The sequence below is a fragment of the Lissotriton vulgaris genome, unplaced genomic scaffold (assembly GCF_964263255.1).
Source record: "Lissotriton vulgaris unplaced genomic scaffold, aLisVul1.2 SCAFFOLD_872, whole genome shotgun sequence".
NCBI lineage: Eukaryota > Metazoa > Chordata > Amphibia > Caudata > Salamandridae > Lissotriton > Lissotriton vulgaris.
This window is the reverse complement of record NW_028244748.1, coordinates 857,132-867,362: the sequence shown is the minus strand read 5'-3', so window position 1 is coordinate 867,362 and position 10,231 is coordinate 857,132.

The following is a 10,231-nucleotide window of genomic DNA, read 5'->3' as shown; positions in this document are numbered from 1 at the left end:
ATGGTGCAGTGAGCTAAAAAACGGTGTTGGATCTAGCCCTGATCTCTTGACTGGGTGAGAGCTTTCTGCTTAATTCAGAGACTCTGTCCCTCACCACCCCTTGTTGTAAATAATTGAGCCACAGGCACACACGAGCCTGATGGGCCTGTAGGACTCAAACAAGCGCAAAAGAACTGCACTGAATACAACCTCTTCCTTCAAGGATACACCTGTTCTAATTACGGGTGGGGGAGCAGCTACTTAGGGCGCGGTCATCATTAGGTGCGAACTAACGCCGTGTGTGGGGCTGCTGGTGGCGAAAAGCAGGGCACAAAACTTGCACAGGTGAGTGTGCAAGGCTCCCGAATAGGCATGGGCGGAAAATCCGTTCCGCTCGCGGATTTTGCGGATTTTCGGGAAATCCGCAATCCGCGAGATTTGCGAATCTCCCGCAAAATCCGCAAATCCGCGAGCAGCGGATTTTGCTCGCACTGTTCGCGTGAGTTCGCGCCCCGCGAATAAGTGCAAAATTGCAGAAATACGATTTTAGCAAAACTGAAAGTAACTACTTACCAGGTTCAAAAGTTCAGGCTCATCATTAGTAGCCATTTCCTGTAGTGCTTCCTGAGGGGCCCCTCCAGAGTTCAGTTGCCAGTTGAAACTATTATGTGACCCTGCTCTGAACCTCAGAATGGTTACACATATGCCACAAAGGTCCTGAATTACAGCTAAGGGAGACAAGCAGGAGCCAGGCTGGAAGTTAAAATCCATTAATCAGCCCCTAATTCATTATTGTCAGTTGGGGCAGGGCAGGTGTTGTAACTAATTTTGCAACAATGAAAGCACTTAGCAAGTGCAAAAGATCACTAATCAGGGCGCACTAAGGAAGCAGGTGCCAGCTAAAAAAATATTCTGTGACACATTAATCAGCCCCAAATTAATTCAGGTCACTTGAGGCAGGGAAGGTGTGCTTTGCTTTGCCGAAAATAATGTACACTGGACAACCAGAGGGTGTGGTGATGAAACAGAGGGTGGTATGGGTGGGCCAGAGGGTGGCATGAGTAGTCAGAGAGTGGCAGTGGTGACAGAGAGTGGCAGTGATGAAGAAGAGTGTCCCAAACAGGCTGGACACGTAGAAACAACAAGTTCGCGAAACTTGCGACCCGACAGGTAAGTTCGCAATTTGCGAAAGTGTACAAAACCCTCGCGAACTGGCAGAAACACGGGCGAACACACAAAAAAAAAAATCCGCAAATTCGCGGGAATTCGTGGATTTTGCGGATTGCGAATCCGCAAATCCGCAAAATTCGTGAACGCGAGATCCGCAAAATTCGCTCATGCTTACTCCCGAATGTCGTCCACCACGCATACAGGTAATCTGGCCGAATCTATCACACACATACCTGACAGCCCTGCATGAGCCACAGGCACACACATGAGTTCCCAATGGACCTGTTGAACATTATATATGTTGGTACTGTTTGCGCATCGATGCAGAGATTGCATGTCTCCTTTCACCGCCTGCATCAGCGGCTAAGTAGGTCAGACATTCCAAGTGCCCCCATGTTCCTGTCCTCACACAGAGTTAAAACCACTCCACCCCCCCCCCCACACATACCTTTTCAAGGCCCGCACCCTCGCGCCTACGCCTACGCCTAGGCTCCCGAATGCCGTCCACCACGCATACAGGTAATCTGGCCGTATCTATCACACACATACCTGCCAGCGCAGCCTAAGCCACCGGCGCACACGAGCCCCCGATTCCGTCCACCAAGCATACAGGTAAGCTGGCCGAATCTATCACACACATACCTGCCAGCGCTACCTGAGCCACAGGGGCACACGAGGCCCCGATGCCGTCCACCACGCATACAGGTAATATGGCCGAATCTATCACACACATACCTGACATCGCTGCATGACCCACAGGCGCACACAAGGCCCCGATGCCGTCCACCACGCATACAGGTAAGCTGGCCGAATCTATCACACACATACCTGCCAGCGCTGCCTGAGCCATCTGTGCACACGAGGCCCCGATGCCGTCCACCACGCATACAGGTAAGCTGGCCGTATTTATCACACACATACCTGACATCGCTGCATGACCCACAGGCGCACACGAGCCCCCGATGCAGTCCACCACGCATACAGGTAAGCTGGTCGTATCTATCACACACATACCTGCCAGCGCTGCATGACCCACAGGCGCACACGAGCCCCCGATGCCGTCCACCACGCATACAGGTAATCTGGCCGTATCTATCACACACATACCTGCCAGCGCTGCCTGAGCCACAGGCGCACCCGAGCCCCCGATGTGCCTGGAGACATTACATATGTTGGTACCGTTTGCGCATCAATGCAGAGATAGCATGTCTCCTTTCCCCGCCTATGTCTGCGGCTAAGCAGGGCAGAAATTCCAGGAGCTCCAACTTTCCCTTCTTCACAACGAGTTAAAGCCACTCCACCCCCGTCCCGCCCCCCACCTTTTCAAGGCCCGCACCCTCGCGCCTGCAAGCGCATATCTTGGGGCCAAGCACCGGACAGGCAGTTTCACCACCAGCCCTGTTGGGGCACACACTCTCGTCCTCTCTGTGGGGACCATGCTAAAGTCACAAATGGTACCCAGAGCACCCACGCACACTGAAAATTGCACATGTGAGCGTGCAAGGCTCCCGAATGCAGTCTACCTCGCAAATCAGCTGAAATACATTCTGGAAATGTCAGTCTTCGAGGAGCACCATAACAATAATTTCCTTTCTCATATTTTAATTATGGGAGCAACGTTTCATACACTTACCCCATAGAAGAATCCATGCTGCAAGAAAGGATCGTGGATATCTGGGAAGCACTGTTCAGAGCTGTGGAAGTAATAAAATTTAGTGTAGACTAAGCCTGGCATTTTTGCAGACTGCCAGGTGGGTGGAGACCTGATTCCATTGATTCTATTGGCTACACCTTTCTGTAGGGAGGGGTTAACACTAGGGAGGTGTAATCCTACTGTACTTTAGCCAATGGAATCATTGCAGGTAATGTCCCACCCCCTAACTATCTGTTTAAGTAGCAGGGCATCTTCCCACCAACATCCTGTGCTTGAGCTCCGCTGAGTACAGGTGGATATTGGTGGTCAAGATTGTTTATTGCTAGCCAGATAACTTTCTTCTTTAAAACCTTTGGAATGGATAGCCCTCTGAGGTAAGTCTATGTGCATGGACTGTTTTTGAAAAGATTTATATTTGACTATATTGAATTTGGGTTTTATTTTGTTTTGCTACATATAACCTGGATACTGGTACAGCTGTCTAAGTGTTTCAAATTGCATGTCTACTGTATTCCTAATATGTACAAACAGGCGAAAAATAACTGCACTGAATACAACCTCTTGCTTCAAGGATACACCTGTTCACACATAGCACCTGCATGTGCCACATGCATCACATGCACTGGCACAAGTAGGAATAGTTGGAAGAGTAGAGCTCTCTTTACCAAGGTCATCATTAGCTGCGAGCTAACTACGAGTGGGGGGCGGCTGCGGGCCATAAGCAGGCCAGAAATCCGAGTGCTCTTTACTAAGGTCATCATTAGGTGCGAGCTAACTACGAGTGGGGGGCGGCTGTGGGCGAAAAGCCGGTCAGAAATCCGAGCGCTCTTTACTAAGGTCATCATTAGGTGCGAGCTAACTACGAGTGGGGGGCGGCTGCGGGCGAAAAGCAGGTCAGAAATCCGAGCACTCTTTACCAAGGTCATCATTAGGTGCGAACTAACTACGAGTGGGGGGCAGCTGCGGGCGAAAAGCAGGGCACAAAACTTGCACAGGTGAGTGTGCAAGGCTCCCGTATGTAGTCTACCACGCATACAGGTAATCTGGCCGAATCTATCACACACATACCTGCCAGCGCTGCCTGAGCCACAGGCGCACACGAGGCCCCGATGCCGTCCACCACGCATACAGGTAAGCTGGCCGTATATATCACATATACCTGCCAGCGCTGCCTGAGCCACAGGCGCACACCACGCCCCGATGCCGTCCACCACGCATACAGGTAACCTGGCCGTATCTATCACACACATACCTGCCAGCGCTGCCTGAGCCACCGGCGCACACGAGCCCCCGATGCCGTCCACCACGCATACAGGTAATCTGGCTGTATCTATCACACACATACCTGCCAGCGCTGCCGGAGCCACAGGCACACACGAGCGCCCGATGGGCCTGTTGGACATTATATATGTTGGTACTGTTTGCGCATCAATGAAGAGATTGCATGTCTCCTTTCACCGCCTGTGTCAGCGACTAAGCAGGGCAGACATTCCAGGTGCCCCCACGTTCCTGTCCTCACACCGAGGCAAAGCCACTCCAACCAACACATTTTCCCTTCCCTTTCTTTTTGGAAAAAAAGGTAACCGATGATGAGAAATGGGGTTTTCTGGCGAGTACCAGTCAGTTGTCCCCCCCTGGTGTTGCTACCGTGAGGTAATTTTTTCCTTTCCACACTTTTTCAGTTCTCTCTTTCTCCCTCCCTTTCCCTCTATCTTCCACCCTCTGTCTCCCTCCGTCTCCCTCCCACCACGCATACAGGAAATCTGGCCGTATCTGTCTGTTCAGGTCTGTCCCTGAGTGTGGTGGTGGTGTCCCTGAGTGATGTGGTGGTGTCCCTGAGTGATGTGGTGGTGTCCCTGAGTGATGTGGTGGTGTCCCTGAGTGATGTGGTGGTGTCCCTGAGTGATGTGGTAGTGTCCCTGAGTGATGTGGTAGTGTCCCTGAGTGATGTGGTAGTGTCCCTGAGTGATGTGGTAGTGTCCCTGAGTGATGTGGTAGTGTCCCTGAGTGATGTGGTAGTGTCCCTGAGTGATGTGGTGGTGTCCATGAGTGATGTGGTGGTGTCCCCGAGTGATGTGGTGGTGTCCCTGAGTGATGTGGTGGTGTCCCTGAGTGATGTGGTGGTGTCCCTGAGTGATGTGGTGGTGTCCCAGAGTGATGTGGTGTTGTCCCTGAGTTATGTGGTAGTGACCCTGAGTGATGTGGTAGTGACCCTGAGTGATGTGGTAGTGTCCCAGAGTGATGCGGTGGTGTCCCTGAGTGATGTGGTGGTGTCCCGAGTGATGTAATGGTGCCCCATAGTGATGTGGTGGTGTCCTGAGTGATGTGGTGGTGTCCTGAGTGATGTGGTGGTGCCCCCAGAGTGATGTGGAGGTGTCCCTGAGTGATGTGGTGGTGTCACTGAGTTATGTGGTGGTGTCCTGAGTGATGTGGTGGTGTCCTGAGTGATGTGGTGGTGCCCCCAGAGTGATGTGGTGGTGCCCCAGAGTGATGAGGTGGTGTCCTGAGTGATGTGGTGGTGTCCATGAGTGATGTGGTGGTGTCCCTGAGTGTTGTGGTAGTGTCCCTGAGTGATGTGGTAGTGTCCTTGAGAGATTTGGTGGTGTCCTGAGGGATGTGGTGGTGTCCTGAGTGATGTGGTGGTGTCCTGAGTGATGTGGTGGTGTCCCTGAGTGATGTGGTGGTGTCCCTGAGTGAAGTGGTGGTGTCCCTGAGGTAATCTTGCCTTATCTAACATACACATACCTGACAGCCCTGCATGAGCCACAGGCACACACAAGCCCCCGATGGGCCTGTAGGACATTACATATGTTGGTACTGTTTGCGCATCAATGCAGAGATTGCATGTCTCCTTTCACCGCCTGTGTCAGCGGCAGCCATTCCAGTTGCCCCCACATTCCCGTCCTCACACCGAGTTAAAGCCACTCCACCCCCCCCTCCGTCCGCCACATGTCCCTGAGTGATGTGGTAGTGTCCCTGAGTGATGTGGTGGTGTCCCAGAGTGATGTGGTGGTGTCCCTGAGTGATGTGGTGGTGTCCCTGAGTGATGTGGTGGTGTCCCTGAGTGATGTGGTGGTGTCCCTGAGTGATGTGGTGGTGTCCCTGAGGTAATCTGGCGGTATCTAATACGCACATACCTGACAGCCCTGCATGAGCCACAGGCACAAACGAGCCCCCGATGGGCCTGTAAGACATTATATATGTTGGTACTGTTTGTACATCAATGCAGAGATTGCATGTCTCCTTTCACCGGCACCAGGTACATTGGCACTATTTTGGCATATTTGTAGAAAGTAGAATCACATCTAGGTTCTCTTTCATTTTTTGTTTCATTTTTTGTTTTATTGGTTTCATTTCTTTTTTATATTCCACACACATTTTCCCTTCCCTTTCTTTTTGGAAAAAAGGTAACCAATGATGAGATAAGGCTGTTTAAATATGCCAAGTGTCATGCCTCTAGCTCATTCTTAATTTTCTGAAAGGAGTATTTGGACTTTTCAAATTGCCACCTAAAATTAGGAATTAAGACTTGTAACCTAAAAGAATGACAATGCTTAATACAATCTCATTTATTTTCTGTAAAATACAATACACAGTTATCCTGGGATAATTCTGTCTAGATATGCCATGTTTCATGCATCTTGCTCAATCATAAATTATTCAACTTGCCTGTCAACAATTACATGTTTTACACATATATGGTTTTCCTTAATACTTTTTATATCTCTTTCATTATTTCTATGTACCACCAGCCAGTCTGGGGATGTCCCTGAGCCATGTCTGGGGATATCCCTGAGTGATGTGTGGTGGTGTCCCTGAGTGATGTGTGGTGGTTTCCCTGGGTGATATGGTGGTGTCCCTGAGTGATGTGGTAGTGTCCCTGAGTGATGTGGTAGTGTCCCTGAATGATGTGGTGGTGTCCCTGAATGATGTGGTGGTGTCCCAGAGTGATGTGGTGGTGTCCCAGAGTGATGTGTGGTGCTTTCCCTGGGTGGTGTGGTGGTGTCCCTGAGTTATGTGGTGGTGTCCCTGAGTTATGTGGTGGTGTCCCAGAGTGATGTGGTGGGGTCCCTGAGTAATGTGGTGGGGTCCCTGAGTAATGTGGTGGGGTCCCTGAGTGATGTGGTGGGGTCCCTGAGTGATGTGGTGGTGTCCCCGAGTAATGTGGTGGTGTCCCCGAGTAATGTGGTGGTGTCCCCGAGTAATGTGGTGGTGTCCCTGAGTAATGTGGTGGTGTCCCTGAGGGATGTGGTGGTGTCCCTGAGGGATGTGGTGGTGTCCCTGAGGGATGTGGTGGTGTCCCTGAGGGATGTGGTGGTGTCCCTGAGTGATGTGGTGGTGTCCCTGAGTGATGTGGTGGTGTCCCTGAGTGATGTGGTAGTGTCCCCGAGTGATGTGGTGGTGTCCCTGAGGGATGTGGTGGTGTCCCTGAGTGATGTGGTGGTGTCCTTGAGTGATGTTGTGGTGTCCCCGAGTGATGTGGTGGTGTACCTGAGGGATGTGGTGGTGTCCCTGAGGGATGTGGTGGTGTCCCCGAGTGATGTGGTGGTGTCCCTGATGGTTGTGGTGGTGTCCCTGAGTGATGTGGTGGTGTCCTCGAGTGATGTTGTGGTGTCCCCGAGTGATGTGGGGCTGTCCCTGAGGGATGTGGTGGTGTCCCTGAGTTATGTGGTGGTGTCCCTGAGGGATGTGGTGGTGTCCCCGAGTGATGTGGTGGTGTCCCTGAGGGATGTGGTGGTGTCCCTGAGTGATGTGGTGGTGTCCCTGAGGGTTGTGGTGGTGTCCCTGAGGGTTGTGGTGGTGTCCCTGAGGGATGTGGTGGTGTCCCTGAGGGATGTGGTGGTGTCCCAGAGTGATGTGGTCATGTCCCTGAGTGATGTGGTGGTGTCCCTGACTGATGTGGTGGTGTCCCTAAGGTAATCTGGCGGTATCTAATACGCACATACCTGACAGCCCTGCAAGAGCCACAGGCACAAACGAGCCCCCGAAGGGCCTGTAAGACATTATATATGTTGGTACTGTTTGCGCATCAATGCAGAGATTGCATGTATCCTTTCACCGGCACCAGGTACATTGGCACTATTTTGGCATATTTGTAGAAAGTAGAATCACATCTAGGTTCTCTTTCATTTTTTGTTTCATTTTTTGTTTTATTGGTTTGATTTCTTTTTTATATTCCACACACATTTTCCCTTCCCTTTCTTTTTGGAAAAAAGGTAACTAATGATGAGATAAGGCTGTTTAAATATGCCAAGTGTCATGCCTCTAGCTCATTCTTAATTTTCTGAAAGGAGTATTTGGACTTTTCAAATTGCCACCTAAAATTAGGAATTAAGACTTGTAACCTAAAAGAATAACAATGCTTAATACAATCTCATTTATTTTCTGTAAAATACAATACAAAGTTATCCTGGGATAATTCTGTCTAGATATGCCATGTTTCATGCATCTTGCTCAATCATAAAGTATTCAACCTGCCTGTCAACAATTACATGTTTTACACATATATGGTTTTCTTTAATACTTTTTATATCTCTTTCATTATTTCTATGTACCACCAGCCAGTCTGGGGATGTCCCTGAGCCATGTCTGGGGATATCCCTGAGTGATGTGTGGTGGTGTCCCTGAGTGATGTGGTAGTGTCCCTGAGTGATGTGGTAGTGTCCCTGAATGATGTGGTGGTGTCCCAGAGTGATGTGTGGTGGTTTCCCTGGGTGGTGTGGTGGTGTCCCTGAGCAGTGTGGTGGTGTCCCTGAGTGATGTGGTGGTGTCCTTGAGTGGTGTGGTGGCGTCCCTGAGTTATGTGGTGGTGTCCCTGAGTAATGTGGTGGTGTCCCTGAGTGATGTGGTGGTGTCCCTGAGTGATGTGGTGGTGTCCCTGAGTGATGTGGTGGTGTCCCTGAGTGATGTGGTGTTGTCCCCGAGTAATGAGGTGGTGTCCCTGAGGGATGTGGTGGTGTCCCTGAGGGATGTGGTGGTGTCCCCGAGTGATGTGGTGGTGTCCCTGAGGGATGTGGTGGTGTCCCTGAGTGATGTGGTGGTGTCCTTGAGTGATGTTGTGGTGTCCCCGAGTGATGTGGTGTTGTCCCTGAGTAATGTGGTGGTGTCCCTGAGGGATGTGGTGGTGTCCCTGAGGGATGTGGTGGTGTCCCTGAGGGATGTGGTGGTGTCCCTGAGGGATGTGGTGGTGTCCCTGAGGGATGTGGTGGTGTCCCTGAGGGATGTGGTGGTGTCCCTGAGGGATGTGGTGGTGTCCCTGAGTGATGTGGTGTTGTCCCTGAGTAATGTGGTGGTGTCCCTGAGGGATGTGGTGGTGTCCCTGAGGGATGTGGTGGTGTCCCTGAGTGATGTGGTGGTGTCCCTGAGTGATGTGGTGGTGTCCCTGAGTAATGTGGTGGTGTCCCTGAGGGATGTGGTGGTGTCCCTGAGGGATGTGGTGGTGTCCCTGAGGGATGTGGTGGTGTCCCTGAGGGATGTAGTGGTGTCCCCGAGTGATGTGGTGGTGTCCCCGAGGGATGTGGTGGTGTCCCTGAGTAATGTGGTGGTGTCCCTGAGGGATGTGGTGGTGTCCCTGAGGGATGTGGTGGTGTCCCTGAGGGATGTGGTGGTGTCCCCGAGTGATGTGGTGGTGTCCCTGAGGGATGTGGTGGTGTCCCTGAGTGATGTGGTGGTGTCCTTGAGTGATGTTGTGGTGTCCCCGAGTGATGTGGTGGTGTCCCTGAGGGATGTGGTGGTGTCCCTGAGGGATGTGGTGGTGTCCCTGAGGGATGTGGTGGTGTCCCCGAGTGATGTGGTGGTGTCCCTGAGGGTTGTGGTGGTGTCCCTGAGTGATGTGGTGGTGTCCTCGAGTGATGTTGTGGTGTCCCCGAGTGATGTGGGGATGTCCCTGAGGGATGTGGTGGTGTCCCTGAGTGATGTGGTGGTGTCCCTGAGGGATGTAGTGGTGTCCCCGAGTGATGTGGTGGTGTCCCCGAGGGATGTGGTGGTGTCCCTGAGTGATGTGGTGGTGTCCCTGAGGGTTGTGGTGGTGTCCCTGAGGGTTGTGGTGGTGTCCCTGAGGGATGTGGTGGTGTCCCTGAGGGATGTGGTGGTGTCCCTGAGTGATGTGGTTGGGTTCCTTGATGGATGTGGTGGTGTCCTTGAGTGGTGTGGTGGTGTCCCTGAGCAGTGTGGAGGTGTCCCTGAGTGGTGTGGTGGTGTCCCTGAGTCATGTGTGTTTGCAGGTGGCTCCTTGGCCTAAATGAGCCTACCTTTCCTTCAGCCTGGTGCAAACTGCCTGTCATGTTAGGTCCTGACACCCTGAGCTGAAGGATTAGGATAAGGTCACACTTGATGCTTACAATGACATGACCATCAGAGAGCCAGATCATATCCAAAGTTCAACCTGCCTGTCAACAATAAAATGTTTTACAGATATGTGGTTTTCCT